Source organism: Plectropomus leopardus, chromosome 10, assembly GCF_008729295.1.
Source record: "Plectropomus leopardus isolate mb chromosome 10, YSFRI_Pleo_2.0, whole genome shotgun sequence".
Taxonomy (NCBI): Eukaryota; Metazoa; Chordata; class Actinopteri; order Perciformes; family Serranidae; genus Plectropomus; species Plectropomus leopardus.
In genome coordinates, this window is record NC_056472.1 from 13,469,748 (window position 1) to 13,488,391 (window position 18,644).

Sequence of the window (18,644 nt, forward strand, 5' to 3'; positions counted from 1 at the left end):
GTGATGCTTCTGCAGGACTACCTGCTGCTATGAGTACTGCATTTCCACATTTCTAAGTACAAATTTCACTCATTTATGAAGTTGTACAAGCTCTTGCATTGTCAACAACATGGTCCTGCAAATATTTTTACAATAAAATGCCTTGTGGCAACAACTAATGGGATTCAGTCAACAAAAGTGTTCTCAGAGGACTTTTATTAAGAACCGGGATAGTTTGAGTAAAACAGACATTTTTGTTTTTCTCTGAGACAGAGAGAAACTTTTAAAACTGAAATAAAGGTGGAATAGAGTCAACATAATTGAATATAATTATCAAAACAGCATTTTTGTTGTCCATTTCTGCTGACAACCGCGCACGGGTCATAGAAAAAAACTGTGAGCCACCGTTTCTCTGAATGTGCCGCGGCTGACAAGCAGCTGACATGCGCCACTTACACAGCCAGTGTGGCTAACTTGTTAACACGGCGCCGAACCCCCCCCCCCCCCCCTGCGGGAAAATTTGGCAACGTTCATGCACTGCTGACGCAGCCAGTGTGTTTCTGGCATTAATCCTGTTCTAAGTATTAGTGAGATGCACAACAATTGTACTGTCTCACACAGTTTGTCTTTACATACATACTTCACTGATAGTAGTTACTAGAACTTAAAGGGGGATCATTTGAGAGCTGTTTTAAACTTGCACTTCCTCTATAATATTCATATTCTACTCTAAATTACAATGAAAGATTATATGGTTTTGAATAATGGGCTTTGAATTGCAGACAGTTATGCTCATTGTTGGAGTGTATTGTCCAGGTTTGATGGACTGAATGAATGAAACTTAAGTTGAATAGTGTACCGAGCCTGAGTGGAATTTGCATTACCATACAGAGGCTCAGCAGTTTATACCGACGGTGCTTGCAGTTAATTCATGCCCTTCTTAAATTGGATAACAGTGCTTTTATTCATGTCATTAATTACACAATATTTGAGCCAGAAACAAAATACTGTACTCGAAGAGTGTACTCTGTCACCCTTCAACACATTTCAGCCAAAATTGCCAACTGGTGTGAATCAGATGGCAAATGGTTTGGAAATGAAGATTCTAAAATCCCAGTGTACCCAATGCAATTAAAGCAGTTGCACAAAGCGAGGCAAGGCAGGTTCTCTCCTTTCTAAACTATTGTATCTGCATCTTGCACATAAAACTCACACTTACTAAAGACAGTCTCGTTTGCACAAATGTTGACGATGTATCTAAAATCCAGCAGAGTTTGGCTGCTTTGTTTGTCTGTGATAGCTGAAGCTTAAAGATGCGTACTGTACACACACGCACACGCACACGCACACACGCACACACACACACACACACACACACACACACACACACACACACTCACTCACATACACACTCACTTCATACATTTCCAGTAGATTGCAGCACTCAGTAATTCTGAGGGAGAGCAGGTTAATGAGGAGTGGACTGATAAATGAGAGGCTAATAGAGAAGAATAATCACTTTGCCCAGCTTTAACTCTAGGAAAATTTCTATTGAATAGCACAGATTTTTCATTTTAGGTATCAATTACATTTTGGTATTGCTTTTTTGCAGGCTGTCACATGGACATGGTAAGGAATAGCTTGAAATAAATGGGCGGATTACTGTCTTATTGAACTAGAACTTCCATGCATGCGGTAATTACTTGTGGGGAGATCTCATCTCCTTGCTTTGAGGTGACTCAGGTTTTTTGTATATTAGTTTCTTTCATTTTTCAGAGCACTCTGAGGTTCCTGCATCTGACTGCATGAGAAAATGTGTGAAGTTTTTTTGAATCTCTTCTAAAAATGTGGGTATTGTCATCCGCAGTAAAAAGCAGTATAGTAAATCCCTTCTCGATTCCTTCTGTACACAGTAGAGGAGAATTTGGCGTGATAGGACGTTCTGTGAGCAACAATTCCTCTAAATTAAACAACAAAATATGGTGTTTGTCAGTGCCAAATGCAAAAACACATGTTGTTTTTATATGGCTGAATGCGCAATCGTTCTTCTTAGAAGGACAGTCTTTAGAAGAGAGTTTTATTGCAGCATCATACAGGAAGAGGCGAAGGCCTTAGCTTGCAGAGCACACTCTCATTAAAAATTTAAGCTTTACATAACCATATGATTCAGAATCAAACTTTCTGAGAAACCGTTTTACAGTATTATGGAATAATCCAAAGCATGAAACTTTTTCGTTGAAAGGCCTTGAGGAATCAGCACATTTAGTTTAACTCCTCACACTGGTCTAGTCACATTGCAAATACATGAACTCCCTACTTTTTCTAAGCAGGAAAGAACTTGATCACCTGATACACACAAATATGCACACACACACATCACCCCCTGCAGACTGCATTAAGTATGGGCTGACAGGTGGCTGCTGGAAGTGCAGTCCCAGGGGACAGAACAAAGCACTTTCGTAGTGTGGGTGTGTGTGTTTGTGTGAGTGTGCATTTGTGCATGCTTAATCAGTATGTGTGTGTGTTTGTGTGATCTGTGTACGTGTGATAGAGGCACAGGGTTTCATAAGAAATGAGCAGAAAGGACCTTCACACTGAGGGTGGAGATCAGAGCTTGAAGGGGTGTCCAAATTTCTTTCATACACTTTCTGTTTCTTTTGTTGGTGTGTTTGGTGTGTGTGGTGTGTGTTTGTATGTGTGTTCTCCTATAGAAGGGTGATTTTTGGTGTTTCCCATAGGACCTTATTTCTAAAAAATATGTACGGTAGTCAATGGTAAGACACAAACAATATTTGTGTGTTTTGTGTGAAACTGCTCAGTGAATCTCGACTCACACCGTTCACATCACCAACACCTACATGCTGAAACTTTAAAGAAATATCCAAATGTATGAATTTATAATCTAACCTGGTTGCAGTTCCTTGTATTTTCAGATTCATTTTATTTAGCTGAATACCGACTGAAATCCCAGTCAGCTGGATTTCTGTTATAATTAAGGAATCAGAAATAACAGCGGAGTTGATCTATTTTTTTAGTTGATGGTTGACCACCTGGAATCTCAAGATGATCTCAAGATGATCGGTGAAAAAGTGAAAAGGACAACCCTGGTGTATTTCAACCCGCAAAGCTTGCAAAGACTGTAATGACATCATTGACAAATTGGTGTGAGTGGCTGGTGAGACTGGCAATGACTCCAGAGCTTCACCACACCTGCTTCTGGTTTCTGTCGGCTTCCTGCTGCTGTGTCACCTCAGTTCAAATTTGTATCTACAAAAGGCATCCACCAAAGGTTTTTCTTACTCATTTTTTCTCTTTCTATTAATTATGAGCCATTTCGCTTCAAGGCACTTCATTTGCATTTTTATTGGAAATTCTTGACCATACATAATTGAAGTTACATGGGTTGCTCATGTAGGGCAGCGTGGAACATCTCACAATGAGCTTTAACACACTCTTTATGCAGATTTGTTAACAATTTTCTGGCTATCATTTTTACATTTTTTTTATGCCACATATGTTTGTAGTATTCTAAAACTGATGTACTATATTTTTCCATTAAGCAGCTCTTTCTTCTCAAAAAGACATAAAAGTGATTTTAAAAAAGACAGTGGTGAATGCACCTTTGAGCATCGTAAAGTATCATAATAAAGTGCAGATTTACGCCTTCTGCCCAAGATGTGTTGTCCCCTGGTTTTAAGTGCTGTGTGGGAACCAAACTGCATATTTACACAGCGAACATACAGGCTTGTCCAAGGTCCTTGTCTGATGTATGACTCACTTGTGACCCTCAGCTGTTGTCGAACTGAGGCAAAGAACAAAAATGTGTCTTCTGCGCCTGTAAACATTGCTGGTTTCTCAGCTCTGAGGCTTCGACTCGCTTAGCCACAGGCTGGCATTGAATTCAGTACAGCCACTCAGCTCTTTCTATTGTCTGTTATGTATGGCAACAGAATGGACTGAGTTAAGATGGTCCTTGATACTAGAGAAAAGTTGAGTAACATCATATTGCCTTTTTTTTGCATTCAAACTAAAGGTATTCTTTCAACATTTGGTAAAAATGTATGCAAGATAAAAACACTGGTAACTGGCATCATGTGTTGTCCTCAAATTAATATTTTATTATATTTACATGCAGAAATAAAACTGGTCTTCAGAATAAGTTTGTAAGTTTTGTAAACGTTCTTTACAAAAACACCCTTGCCCTTGTGGACTAGGTCTTTTCGTCACCATGGCAGCAATGAAAACATTGATCACTGTCTCAAACTACTCTGTTTCTCTAAGACAAGTTGTCATAACACCATTACATCCATGCATTAGCTGATTGGTTCGGACACAATAGGCCTACAGCAGTAATGACGAGACAAGCCAGAGTATGCATGTAAAGGCTAAAGGCCAATATTCAAATCAAAATTGCAAGGAAAAATTACACCTTCTAGCAAAAGCAGAAATAGGAAGGAAGGTATTTTTGGAACCTACTCATGAAAACTTAGGAACAATGGACAAGTATCTGAGAAGTTTTTTTTTACCAATCCTATACACAAATTAAAATGTTTAGTTGCCTGAGACTAATTTGCTTAAAAGCACTTGCTTGATGTTTGTGGTCTTATTATTTAACATATTGGCAAGCGGGCAACACTTTCATTTCTGAGGCACTCAAATTATTTCAAGTTAAGTATAATGTTTTAATCTGCTTGCAGCCATCAGTGCTGCTTGAGGGAAAATATTCTTTTGAATGCTGAGCTGAGCATCTTCAGCCCCTCAGCAAGTTTTAACATTAGTAGTAAAACAGAACAACTGTTCTTAGCCTCCAGGTATTCACTCAGTTTGTGCCTGCAGGTGCTCCTAATAGTAACCCTCATTTGAGCTCAGAAGTCCTTTAATACTCAGTGTCAAACATTTATACCCGTTTTTGTGTGAAATAATGAACCGCTGATCCTGTAGCCAAAAGTAGGTTATTGCTGTGATTAGAACTAGTAACTAGAACTGGTAGAGAAACACAGAGTAAGCATGAAAGTAACTCAACTGTAATTAATTCAACTCTACTTTTGTAAAGTTTATATAACTATTAAGTGTTAAAGGGGCAATTCACCCCAAGATCAAAAATATACTTTTTTTTGTAGTGCTTTGCATCAAACTAGTTTTTTTTCTTGTTTTTTTTTCGCCCAGTGTTGGAGATATCGGCCGTAGAGATGTCTTCTCTCCAAAATAATGTAACTTGATGGCACTCAGTTTGTGGGGCTCAAAGTGCAAAAAAATACATTTGAGAAATTCAACAGTAATGTCTCTTTTCAAGATAATCCTAAAACTATTTTCTTTCTACCAGACTGCATTCACCAGCCGAATCACTGTCCAGAAGGAAGTGTGAATCTACTTCTCGCTCACCCAGCACCACTGAGCTAACTAAATGTTACAATTTAGCCGAGGAGGATGCCAAAAGTGTTAACATTTTGTGCAGTCACATGCACGAGCCTGACTTCCATGAGTTGATGCACTCTTCCTTTTGCACAAGAGAGAAAATGTTTCCTTAATGAAACTGCTCACAACAGGGTCTGTGGATTATCTTAAGTAACTTGGTCATGATATCTGTAAAGAAACATTGCTTTTTCAAATTTAATTTTTTGCACATTGAGCATCACAAGCTACATGCCATCCAGTTCCATTATATAGGAGAGAAGACAGACATCTCTACATCTGATATCCCAAACACCAAAATAATCTAGACTGATAAATAGCACTACAGGTAAGAGCAAAATGTGTATTTTTAAATTTTTGGATTAACTGTCCCTTTAAGGCAGCTCTTTGGTGAGTACAGCTGTAGGATGTGGGAAGTAGGATGTTTGTGATGTCCTGGCTTTGTAGATATTGTTTTAATATAATGCACATTTTTGGTGGTATTGTTCAATGGTGTTTGGTCATTTGTTTGTACAAATCTTTTGATTAATTATTAGCAATCATATCACCATGCATCCATCTGGGTTCAGTACACAAACAACAAATGGTTGTAACAAATTGTACAAACAGTACTTATATGCAGATCATCTCTACAGCAGATGATTGGATATCGTGATCTTTTATATCAAATTGCTAATTTATTAGGTACAACCAGTTTTCACTAATACAACAGTCCTGTACTTAATCCTTTGGCCCCGTCTCTAATTCCTTCTCCTTTACTTATCCTTCTTGGACTACCCTTGACTTTCACTGTGATCTGAGCTACACAACCTGCAAATTGCATCTTTCACGATTATGATGCTATTGGGGTGACAAAGTCTGTCCACAGACAGACAGACATATAAACACATGGCAAAGTACTACAACCTGCTTCTGTGGTAGTTGACCCAAAATAGTTGTGTCCAGGAACACTTTTTGACATGATTACAGTGAAAACAATACCAGCAATGCTATCACGCCTCATAATAACCTCATCTGCTTTTTCCCAATTTTCAGGTGTGACTTGAAGGCTGTCCCAGTTGGATTTTTGGTATTCCTCTGATAAACCTGACATTAAAACAGTGAGATTTGGAGAGAGCACAGATTTTTTGCATCTAGCGTGACTCACCATCCAGTCCCAGACCTTCTTACCAGGTAACCATGATACTTGCTTTATGTGTTACCAAATTTGGTGGCTACATTATAGCTGAATGTATACTCAAATTCTGCTCATAGTATAATTTATACCTAATGATCCAGTTAAAAACATAATATAGGCTGTTAAGAAATGCATCTGCAGAGGAAACTAGTCCCTTATAGTGTACTAGCTATAAGTGTTTTATAAAAGTGTTATTTCAGTCCCCCTGCAAGGCATATCTAATCATGTAAAACTTTAATGTAGAAAATACTCTTATTTAAAAAAAAAAAAAATCCCTGAAACAGTAACCACCCCAGTCAGAATGAAGAATCCAAAAACAAAAGAATATAATAATAATTGCGTGTGGAAGAGCATTAAATAGTAAGGTTTTAGCAGTGTGTGTTTGGGAAGTACTGAGCATTGGACTGGATAAATAAGACTTGGATGTGGCTGCCTGAGTTGTGTGAAAGAAATAATAATAATAAATAACTCTCTCTCTCAACTCATTTGGCAAATAACCGATACCAATATTAATAAATCCTCTTTTTTTCCCCCACCTACTTTTAGTGATCGGGTTTCATCCGTGGTAGAATTAACATCATATCATGTCATTAGCAGGTGAAGACATGAAACACAATGCTTTTCAGTGTATGTAATATTAATTCATAGCGCAAATCAAGAAAAATACTTAAGGTTTATGTTTTGTACATGTTCACGAAATCAGCATGTTCGCCAATTCTGATATTTCATTTTAAGCCAATATCTGCCACTACCAATGATGTGCCGATATCATTATTGTACATCTCCACAAAAAATGTACTGCAAACCGATCATATACTAACGCAACTGCACAACCCCAACCTCCCAAATAAATTACATGGAAACAAAAGGACATAATGTAGTTTTGGACAGGCTCCTGGTTTCACCACAAGAGCTTCAGAATTATTGCTGGCATATGATCCTGACAAATAAAGCATTATTGTGCACTGAGATTGCTGTGGCGGCTTGCCATGCGCAAACTCATGAAGCTCAAACCTCATACGCCATGAACTGTAAGACTGATCAGAGCCACATTCATTTATCATAAAAATCTGAGCTGTGATGAATACCTGTCAGAAAGAGAAAAAGAAACATTTGCAACCAGAAAAAGAGAGAGACAGAGAGAATGCCTGTTACCTCCGCAGATGAAATGGCTGTGTGGGTGGATGTACATGTGAGTGCAGGCTGCTAGGAGCTGTGAGTGGGAAGTGGGTACTGAGTGGGAAGAGAAGAGCTGCTTTAGTGAGACGATCAGCACCAAGGCCTGCTGAAAGGCAGTCACGCTTTCATGGCTTCTCTTTGTTTTCTGCACTTGTGCAGAGACAAAGTTCCAGGTAGTGAGGTTGGTGATGGATGGATGGATGGATAAGAGGGTTTTTATGCGTGCCTGCCATCGTCTGTGTATGCGTGTGTGTGTGAGGGTCAGTAGCTGGTCCTCCTTTCTATTATATTCATTCAAAATCATGATGTATCTGGTTACGAGACTGGACAGAAAAACGAAAGAATAGGAAGACTAAAGTGGGCAGAAACAACACATCAGGGTCAGAACATGTTTTAAAAACAAGTTTCTAGAAAGCCTTTCAGCTGAGCCAACCAATGCAAGTAGTCCTGATGAAGTGTTTTGATTATCTGACCAATTTATATACTTTTTTTCTTACATAACATGGAAACATTCTCCAAAGAAGAAAGAACAACAGCAGAAATGTATAATAAGCAGAATAATGTGTAGGAAGAGTATAACAAAAGACTATTGAACAGCTGAAGTAAATAATTGTTGAAAGAATATGATCAGTATTGTGAAAGGGGGATGCACTAATCTGAAGTGGCTAATAATCATTAGAAATAATTGCTTTGTTATCAGTTTTGGCTGGCTGTAGGTGTCAGTGCAGATTACTTTGTCTATTTACTAAATAATGTCAATTGATGCATAAAATTGAACACGGTGATTCAAATTTACAGTCACAAAACTAAATGCATCATCATCTTTAAATTTGATGATCACAAAAATGACTACTTGGCAGTTTTGCTGCCATAAATGAGCTAATGACAATGAAAACTGTGGCATCATTTGGTGATGCTGGTGACATCATTTGGGGATGATGGTTTACAATGCAAACAAAATACTGTTGAAATAAGCATCTGTAAAGAAATGTACAGAACTTCGGGGTTGCCTGTCTAGTGTATATATGGAGGAGGATAATTAAGGGGGCTTGAGACTGGAAGGTTGCTGGTTTCATTCCTGGCCCGGCAGGATGAATCGGGGTGAAGGATAGGGCAGGAATTTTTGTCCGAGCTCAATGCCTCCTCTTTAGTAAAACATAAATATCTGTACTTTAAACAGGAAGCAACTATGTTTCTGTGTTTTATCCTTTCCTTTTTGTCAGTACTTGGGTTATAGGCTTTTAAAGACCTATCCTGTGCTAATAACATAATTCCTGGAATGAAGCTGCTAAGAGGCATTATTTTATGCTGTTCAATATCTTTTTACTTCCATGCCAAAAGATCACAAGTGTGCATATTTCTTAGATAAAAAGTCTTTGAAGCCCCATCCACAGTGCACCTTCACTACACCTCTACACTGAAAGCTGCTCTAATAAGGTCTTCTTTTAACAGCATCTTACAGCATGCATGAGGTTGGTTTCATTTCAGGTTTTAGTAAGGGACATAGGTTTAAGATGTTGAGTAAAAAAAACACACTGACAGGATGGATTTTGATAATTCTATCTACATTTTACATAATAGGTTTGGATTTATTATACTTATTCTAACCCTATTATACAATTCAGTCTCTAATAATTCCCTGTGAAGATCTACAAACCAACACACACAGACTCTTTACATCCAATACGACAAGGATATTTTTAGGCCTTATAGGGAGGAATTTATCCAGCTGTTGTGGATAAAATTACCTGACCCTGATCTACTTTTGCTCACTTATTCACTTGATAGTCCAGTTTTCTCTGCTCCAGTAAAACCAGCCTCGGGGCTAAAATGTACTTAAGAATTTTACAGAAATGTAGAATATAGCCTGAAACAGTTTAAGAAATAGTTTGGCCTTTTAGGAAACACATTTATTTAGTTTCCTGACAAGATAACAACACTGATACCACTCTGGTATATCAATCTTAATACATACAAAATGTTCAATGTGATATACTATTTCTCTTAAAACAGCAAATTGTTGTTTTTGCCCTTCGCTATTTGTACATTTCTTACAGTCATTATACTAAGCTAAGAGACCCAGCTCTATTGGCTCTGGCTTCTTATTTACAACACGAAAGTGTAACCCAATTGCCAGATAAAATGTTGACATTATGTTTCATACATTTTGTATGTGTTACATTTTCACATTATTATGTCGCAGATTTGATGACACTTTGTTTCAACAACCTTGTGGTTAGTATGTGATTAGGTTTAGGCACAAAAACTAGTGATGCACGATAATGATTATTTCAGCCGATATCAATAACTGATAATTTCCATCTTCTCATGGCTGGTAATTTCTTTTTGTTTGTTTTTTATGACCTGAGGGTATGAAAGGCTGAGATGTAATGACTACAGATTAATTTAACATTATAGCTTTGACCTAACCAAGTATAGCTGACATCACTGCAGTTAACACAACAAAAACAAGAACAGCCCTGACTCTTCAAATGGCCTTTTTTTTCAAATGAAATGCTCTGACAATCTGTCTTATCAGAATAACAGTAAATTGTATCACTCAATAAAAATATAAAAGCTTTTATACAACCTATGGCGGCTTAGTCTGCAGATAAAACACTGACAAAAGCAGATAGATAGTAGACTGTTGTGCTAAAAAAGACATAGCTTTCGTAGAACATAAAGCCTATCCTAAAGCCCACACTGCTGACTGCGATGACATGTTATCAACTGATCTAGCAGGCGTAGCAGTAAGACGTCTCACGCAGCATATGCAGTGTGCAGTACTGGCAGAGCAAAACCATGGGCAACACAGGCATTTTTCAAAGAATTTATGCTTATTATTATCGGTTCTATCTATCGGCTAAAAATTTTATTATCGGAATTATCGGTATGACATCATAAGTCCCATTATTGGGCCGTGCATCCCTGCAACCACTTAGTTATTGTTAGGAGATGATCATGTTTTGGCTTGAAATACCCAGTCAGAGGGCACAGTCCCAGCAGGAATAGCAGCAATGTCCTGGTTAAAAAAACAACCACTTTTTGTAGCACTATGCCTGCCGACAGGTTGCCGACAAAACACTCAAGTTTGGAGCCCAAAAAGCCAATGGAAAAACACCAACTATCTTTACAAAACACCCACGATTGGTGCCAAAAAAGTTGGTGGCAAAACAGACCGTCGCAACAGATCACCTGTGTTTGGAGCCTAAAAAAGCCAATTAAAAAACACAGACCATCACTAACGCTTTGTGTCCTTAAAGGCCGGGTGAAAAATATAGATCGTCGGTACAAAACACAGATGTTTGAAGTCTAAAATGCCTATGAAAAAGCAATCCATTACTACATAACACCCACAGACTGTCGTGTTTCAAAAAGTGATCTAGGTGACATGCCACCCACCATCCCCTCCACCTCCCAATGACGAAGTCATCTTATATATTATGTCACTATAGAAACGAGGATATGATTCGAACAGTGCAATGGCAACATTTCATCTGGCAACTGGCCTGGACAGTGGCATCAATCTTTTCCTCTACCTCTGGCCAGGAAAGCAAAAAATAAATTAAAAAAAAATCCAAAATGTCAAACTGTTCCTTTAAACACACAAATGCATATTGTTGCTTTCAGGTATCTGTATTCCCATACACACCTACATATATACAACATCACACATATGCAAGCCACACACTCATACATACATGTACAGTATATAGACACCCACACACACCCACGCACTTAGAGGAACTATATCTTGCATCCCTAACCTCCTCTTCTGCTCTCTGGCTCCTGCAGTGAGACAGCCCTGAGAGGAGAGCCCCGCAATGCAGCATCTGTGTGACTCACACACATGCACACAGACACACACACACAAACACACACACAGTGAGATGGTGGTGTGTGAAAGTGCTCAGATCGTAGGAGGGAGATGAGGAGTGAGAGAGCAGAGTTAAGCAAATGATGAAGCTGATGAGAGGAGGAGGAGGAGGAGGAGTGTGTAGGAGGAGGAACAGTGACGGGAAGAGGTGGAGGAAGATGAAGAGGGAAGAAGAAATAACAGGTGGGAGGAAGATTTATAGGTGGAAGGATGCAAAGGAGTCAGACAAAAGAAGAGAAGAAGCAGATAAGAGCCACAGAAATGACAAATGAACTACTTAATTAGCTCGCTGATTACCTTGTCTGAGCAGAATTTTTATGGCTGATGTGTTCACAGACAGTTTATCAGTACTGCTTCATCTCTTTAAGCTGGACACACATTGTGGTACATGCTTGAATTGACAGGGGGAAAATTGGCTTACATAGAGTGAAAATAAACCAGAGTATATTCACAGCTGGCAAGTTAATCTTCAGAAAACTTTTGATTGCTGCATGATGTCATCATTAGATTCCGCTAATTGCTATTTTTGTTTTGAGGAGATGTTCACTAGGAACAGCCTGTAATTAGCCTTCAATACACAGATATCTGTGAGCTCTTGCATGATAATTTGTTGAGCCAAGATAATTCATGTTGGTCTATAAAAACTCCCCAAACAATACAAAGCAGAAATGCTACAACACAATTACCAGGAAACCCTGTGTCAGTGAGCTGAAGTTTGCCCATAAACTTGCTGAACACATCCGCCTCCTTCAGTCTGTGAATCTATGAGACAATGCACTTAATTGGGTACTATTAGCTATTATAACTAATTGAGGTGAAAAAAATATATGTTTGTGATTTTTGATTTTCTTTAAGGGTTGAGAGGTTTTTTGGCCTTTGCTTTATTTCTGCCTCATCAAGCATTAATCTTTTATAGTGTACTGTAGAAGTAATGGTGAGGAGAAAAATGAATTTTTAGCCTTTGAAAAAACACACAATTCAAACTCACTAACCTCTTCCTGCTGTGTGATGAGTGAAAAGTGCATTCTAAGTACCAAATCAAAATTTAAAATTTTGCAGTCCGTCTCTTAATGGACCATTTTTATGTTTCAGCCAGACAGCCCACCTGCTATTTTGAGGCCATCTGAGTGGTAGATGGAGTTTGTGTGCTCTGTTCTGACTCTACCTATAAAAGTATGTCCTTGCCAGTATGTCGTCCTACTATTGACTGAACATCAGTTATTTTCTATGGATTTTGCCGAACTGGGAAAATACAGTTGGAAAAAGCGAGAGTCGCACTTTCCCCTCCCTTGACAATTACGGTGAAGGTGCCCCCCAGCAAGGCGGTAAACCCCAGCTGCTTTTGTCCAGCCGCTCAGTGGATGTTAGTAAAACACTGTAGTTACACTGGTATTTTTTCAGTAGGGCTGCTTTTAACTATTATTTTTATATTGATCAATCTATCGATTATTTTCTTAATTACTAAATTCGTTTTTTGGTTTATAAAATGTCCGAAAATATTGAGAATTTTTCCTTTTTTTTCTTAAAAAAATACTCTATCAATCTTATCGATTTCCAAGTTAGCTGGCAATTAATTTTGTAACTTATTGATTAATCAGTTAATTTATGCAGCTCTAGATGTCCTCATGATACTCTTGTACCCTTCCTTACACAAATTTAGTTTTTAAAGAAACATATGATTGAAATAAATCCTAAATATGCTTTTCCTTTGTAAGGATTAGCTTTTCCCCCAAGATTAAATATCTAACAAAAACCCAAGTCATGAATCTAAGAAAGCAAAATATGTTATATAATGTATTTCTGATGTCTATTCATCTTTTCTCTGAATCAGAGAAACTCCTGAGTCAGGGAAGGACAGGTATTTTAAAGATTATTTTTTTGGGCTTTACAGTCTCAGCCTGTAGAAAATATGTAACTGAAAATAAAACTTCAATTATCAAACAAGAATTTTGGGGGGCCTATGCAATAACTCTGAGGACCCCAAGGAGTCACAGACCCTCTGTTGAGAACCCAGGCACTTGAACCTTACATAAGGGTAGAGGATGCAACACGTACTGAAGTGTTTTCATCACCTCACATTGACTGTATGCCGAAAAAAAACAAAACAGCTTGCACCATCACTGCTAATTCATGATCAGTTTGCCAATCAGCAGCAGGTGATATGCAGCAGAGATGCTGAAGCTTTTAGCTAACCATCCTGTGAATTTTTTTTACACTTTCAGGATGTGTACCAGTTTCAGGCTGCAACCTGGGCAGCCTGAAACTATAGAGGCATACACTGCATTTGTTTCTGAATTATTAGTGTGACTAGTAAAACAGATGTGAAGTAATAATCCCCACTTGCACTCATTCATACATACAGTACATGTTGCTTAGCAACCACTTTGATTAGCTACCACCAGAGCCCTTTTTTGTTTATTCTAGTGCACTAGCTACCGTTAAAAGGACATTTTACAAAAGAATATGTAAAAAAAAAAAAAGTAGCTGAAAAATACTCACTCAGGGAAAGTAGGTATTTCTTTACATGAGCCAGCCACATCACAATTGATCACTAATTAATGGTTGCAGTGTTTTGAAAAATAATCATTTTAAAGGTAGTATATTTGGCTCTGTAGCTAAAGTACAAGTGCTGATAACACCGCTGTAATACCTTGATATAAGTCACTATCCAAAATGTCCAGTAGCAGCAGTGTCTGGCATCTGCTCACTATTCAGCTCCATTCTTCCCTGATGCAGGGAGAGAGAAGAGAGACGGAGAGAGACAGAGATTCAGCATCAACCGTCCCACTGGCAAAGTGCCACAGGCTTTTTGCCAAGTGCAACAGACCTGCTGTCTACTGAGACGCTCAATGTCTAACTCTATCATATCGCCATCTCATACAGTCTCACTCCTCACTGGACACAATGCCTTAAGGACAGTTTATTATCTAAACAGTATGTTTTGTCCGATATTCTGTGATCTGCAGTTTTCTGCTCTTCGCTTGTCTCAATCATTTCCTCTCTAAGATGATCTTGACAAGACATTTCATTTTTCCTCTGCTCTGTTATCAACTGTCTGCACTTCTCTCCTCACTAAGTTGCTACACGGACACTGTCTGCTCGTCATACTCACATTTTTACACTGTACCCTGAACCAGTTCTTTGTTTATCAATATAGAGCACATACATGGCATGTTAATTAGCAGGGTTGAGACACAGCACTGCATTGCAGCCCCGGTTTGTGTTTCAGGTTGATGAAAAAGATGTAGTGTGACAAGATAATGTTGCCTTATATACCTCTCTAATCTCCAAATCCAGCATGCTGAGTTTTCATAATGCTTGGTAATGGCCCTTATTGTCTTCTTTCAGTCTTTAACCCGGCAGGTGGTGCTGTTTCATTCTCACATGCTACACATCCTTGCTCACAAACATACAGGCCATTTACACTGCTACACACAGCAACTCACAAAGCCTCCAGAAAGCCAGGCCACCCCCCAGTTCATGACCCACCACTGACACCCTGAGCCTGGCCACCAGTCAGGATGATCTTTGAAGGGTCTGGAAATGAGCCACATAGCTCAAAGTGACCTTCATCATCAGACAGACAGCAATGAGACAGTGTTAGGACAGCAGTCTCGTCTCTGTATTTTATGATCTTTAATATTAAGAGTGCTCTTCAGTTGAGGCTTGATAAGGGGCACAGTGGTCAAACAAGCAGCAGAAGGGACAGTGACAGTTGAGGTACGAAGCAGAATATACTGCTGTGGCTTTTGGACAGAGATAGAAAGCAAGCATTTTTATGAGGAGACTGCAGTGTTGTGTGCTGTGGACTCTCTGTAGAGGCTTCATTCACACTGATGTTCCCCTCAGAGCTGAGTCATGCAAAGCTCCATTGACTCCTGACTCTGATCCATTTAGGCTGCAAGGGGCTTACAGCCCTCACATATTCTGCTTAGTTCTATGCTATTCTTTCACTCTGTTTAATGCTATTCTGTTCTCTTTCCTTTTGCTATTCTATTCCAGCGGTTCTCAACCTCTTTTGTGATGTAACCCCACAGACCTGTTAGTTGAGCTCGTGCCGCCTTTCATTTACATCAACGACATGTTCCAAATATGTTTTTTAAAATAGACTTTAAACTGCTTGTTCTTTAGCACAGGTAATTATATTAATAGTTATTTTTTACATTTTTTATACACTCACTACAGACAGTGTGACTTTCTGTTATTTGTTTCATTCATTGTTTCATGGTTGATAGTTGGATATAATAGTAGTTGGAAACCAGAGTACCTATGTTACAGAGATAGTTAGGGCTGCCCCTTGAAAGTCAGACCCTCAGTCAACTGAGATTGCTTCAAGTCAAGCAGTCTTTTTTTTCTGTACAGAGTACTACTGGGGAAATTTTGGTCCCCAGAATTTGCTGAAGAGTGAGTGCTCTTGACTTGAACGCTACTCTTTGCAGCGGCACAGAGGGACAGAAAGATCTCACTACAGTATGAAGAAGTGGCAAATTTACAGCTCACAGCAAGTTAATATGATACAGTCTCTGGCTTTGCTGATATCTTGGGTTGACAAAAAATGTTGTTGTACATGTGTGATCAATTTTTAGCAGCATTAGCTTGTTTTCTGTATTACATGAATTCTGCTGTCACACTCAACGATCCCGCAGAGCCCGTTCAAACATTAAAACTTTGTAGGGAAAACAAAAATTTGATTACTGTTGAATACTCATATTGACCAGCCAAATCTGATAAGACTGGCACAATTTGTCGGGTACAGCCCTAGTGGCAAAGGATTATGGTATAGTAATTTTGGAACCAAAAGTAACACCTATGAAGAGGTACTTAGATCCTAGATCTGTGTAGTGTTTCCACTGCAGACGGTACTTTTACATGTGGTTGAGATTGCTGTCACATGCTGCTCTGTCCAGCAGCACTTGCTGTATTTCTTTGTTCGCCAGTGATATCATATCCCGTTTATTGTCCACAAGGCTGCAGGCTGGAGTGAGATTTTTCTCATTTGGATATTTAGTTTCTGCATTGACTCCTTGTCAGGCATGATAAGGGGTTTAGTGCTGCCTGAGCACACTGAACGAAGCTCCGACACCTTTTTTTCTCCAAGTGTGGATTAGAATATGGCATTCACATAATCTTGTCACATTAATATACTTTTTTTTCCACTTGAAGATCCACTCATTAATAAAGTATGTTTCAGCCAAGAGAGACAATGAAAACAGATGAAGTAATTAAAGTTGTCTTGTTGATATTTAAGGCATGTTTAGGGATTTACCCCGAGCAGAGGGGCAATCAAAAATGAGGACGGTTCCAAAGGTACCATGGGTACCATTCAAAACTTTTCACAATGGAAATGCAAAAGAATTTACTGAACTGACCTGCTGATGGAGACAACGCACAAATGTAATTTGAGTAATTCAACAATTACTTACTTTGTAATGCATTCCAAACAAAAAGTCTTGTACTAACAGGTTAATACAAGTATGTGCATTGTTAAGCGCCTGGTCGCCAGTGATTCATTGGGGAAAATCGAATCCCCCTCCCCCGCAGGAATTGGTGGATGGATTGTCGCACTTCAGATGGAGTTTAAGTGTTAACGAGTTGGCCGTCCTGTCTGATATCAGGCAACATTCTTTAGTATTTTAGTGTATTCTGTTCCATTTTTATATTCTCTCTCAGTGTGCAGACAGCGAGCAGTAGTATTGAAAGCACTGTGAATGCAGTGACTAGTGCTCACTGTAGCAGTACCTTGGTTCCAGGCTGCAGTTATTGACTCCTGTTTTCTCCAGCAGACTTCCCTTCATTCTCTGAGTCTCTGTGGACTGCAGAGCTAAATGACAAATTGCTCCTTCACACATCCCCTTATGCACAACTACACAGGCTGCTCAGCTAACACTTGAAGTACCCCTGGCCACAGCCCTCCTGCAGAAGTCATGAATTCCTTTCTAGAGCATTTCTTTTCTTGTGGCCTGCTTGAGGGTCCACAGTTGTCTTTTTCTTTCTAAGCCATTTATCTCTGTTTCTCACATTAATGACACATTAATTTGGGCGTTTGAAGGCCAACAATGCCTCAAATCAACATTATGTGTTGATATCAATGTCAATATTGTGTAAGAAAGTAGAACATTGAATAAATAGATAATATGATAGTATCAAAATGGTCAACAGACTTATCCAACCAACTCAATGTTCCACTGAAGAGCGGGAAAGCCTGAGTAAAGGACTTCACATTCACAACCTTGTGTATTGATCTTACGCTACATCAAACCCATTCATCTGTTTCCCCCACCTTCTGCCCAATATCGTCCAAGAGATCATTGAATTTCACTGCCTGTTCCTGCCTCCGGCGATTTTGTGGGTTGATCAATACTTGCCCCCCCCCGTTTTTCCTTCTGCTTGATCTCCACTCCATGCAGTTCTGATCAATCATCTGCTCTCTGCACAGGATTTTGGTTACATGTAAGGTTTTGGTATCACTGAAAATACCTGCTGTACAAATCACAAATCCCTTCCTCCATTCCAAGTGTTTAAAGTGTGACGTTTTTGTTTTTGAAATAGTTGCTGTTAGATTTTCATATAAAATGACTCTGCTACGTGATTCAAACTATTTGTCCAACAATAAACTGAATCTCATCAGTGTGATCAGAGCCCTCCTTACATCCCCACAACCTTGTGTGTGTCACACAAATCCAAGGTCTGCTCTGCCCATTTTCAACCAGTTGTGACTTCCACCTGGGCCACTGGCTATATGAGTCATTACACACACACACACACACACACACACACACACACACACACACAGATCAATAGCGTTTAATCCAGTGGCTGTCACCTGCCCGCTAACGGCCAAGGAAAATATTTCACACAACCACCTACACACAAACTCGCACAAGCACATTTGCCCTTCCAGGCTTGTTGACAGTGAAGCTCGGTGAAGCTGCGGCAGGGATTATGACTGACAAAAAGAGATTTGTGAATGTGACTGATGCAGCGTGTCCTAGAGCCTCCTCTGGTCTGCACACTGTTCAT

General features: G+C 39.1%; 1 protein-coding gene across 1 annotated transcript in view; it reads left to right on the top strand.

Annotated features, from left to right (window-relative positions):
* Positions 1-18,644, top strand: part of map2 (microtubule-associated protein 2) — a 108,463-nt gene that overhangs the window by 40,937 nt on the left and 48,882 nt on the right. The window contains exon 5 of the mRNA XM_042494738.1: positions 6,427-6,564. The gene's annotated coding sequence lies outside the window, so the exon portion shown is untranslated. The remainder of the gene's footprint in view (positions 1-6,426; positions 6,565-18,644) is intronic.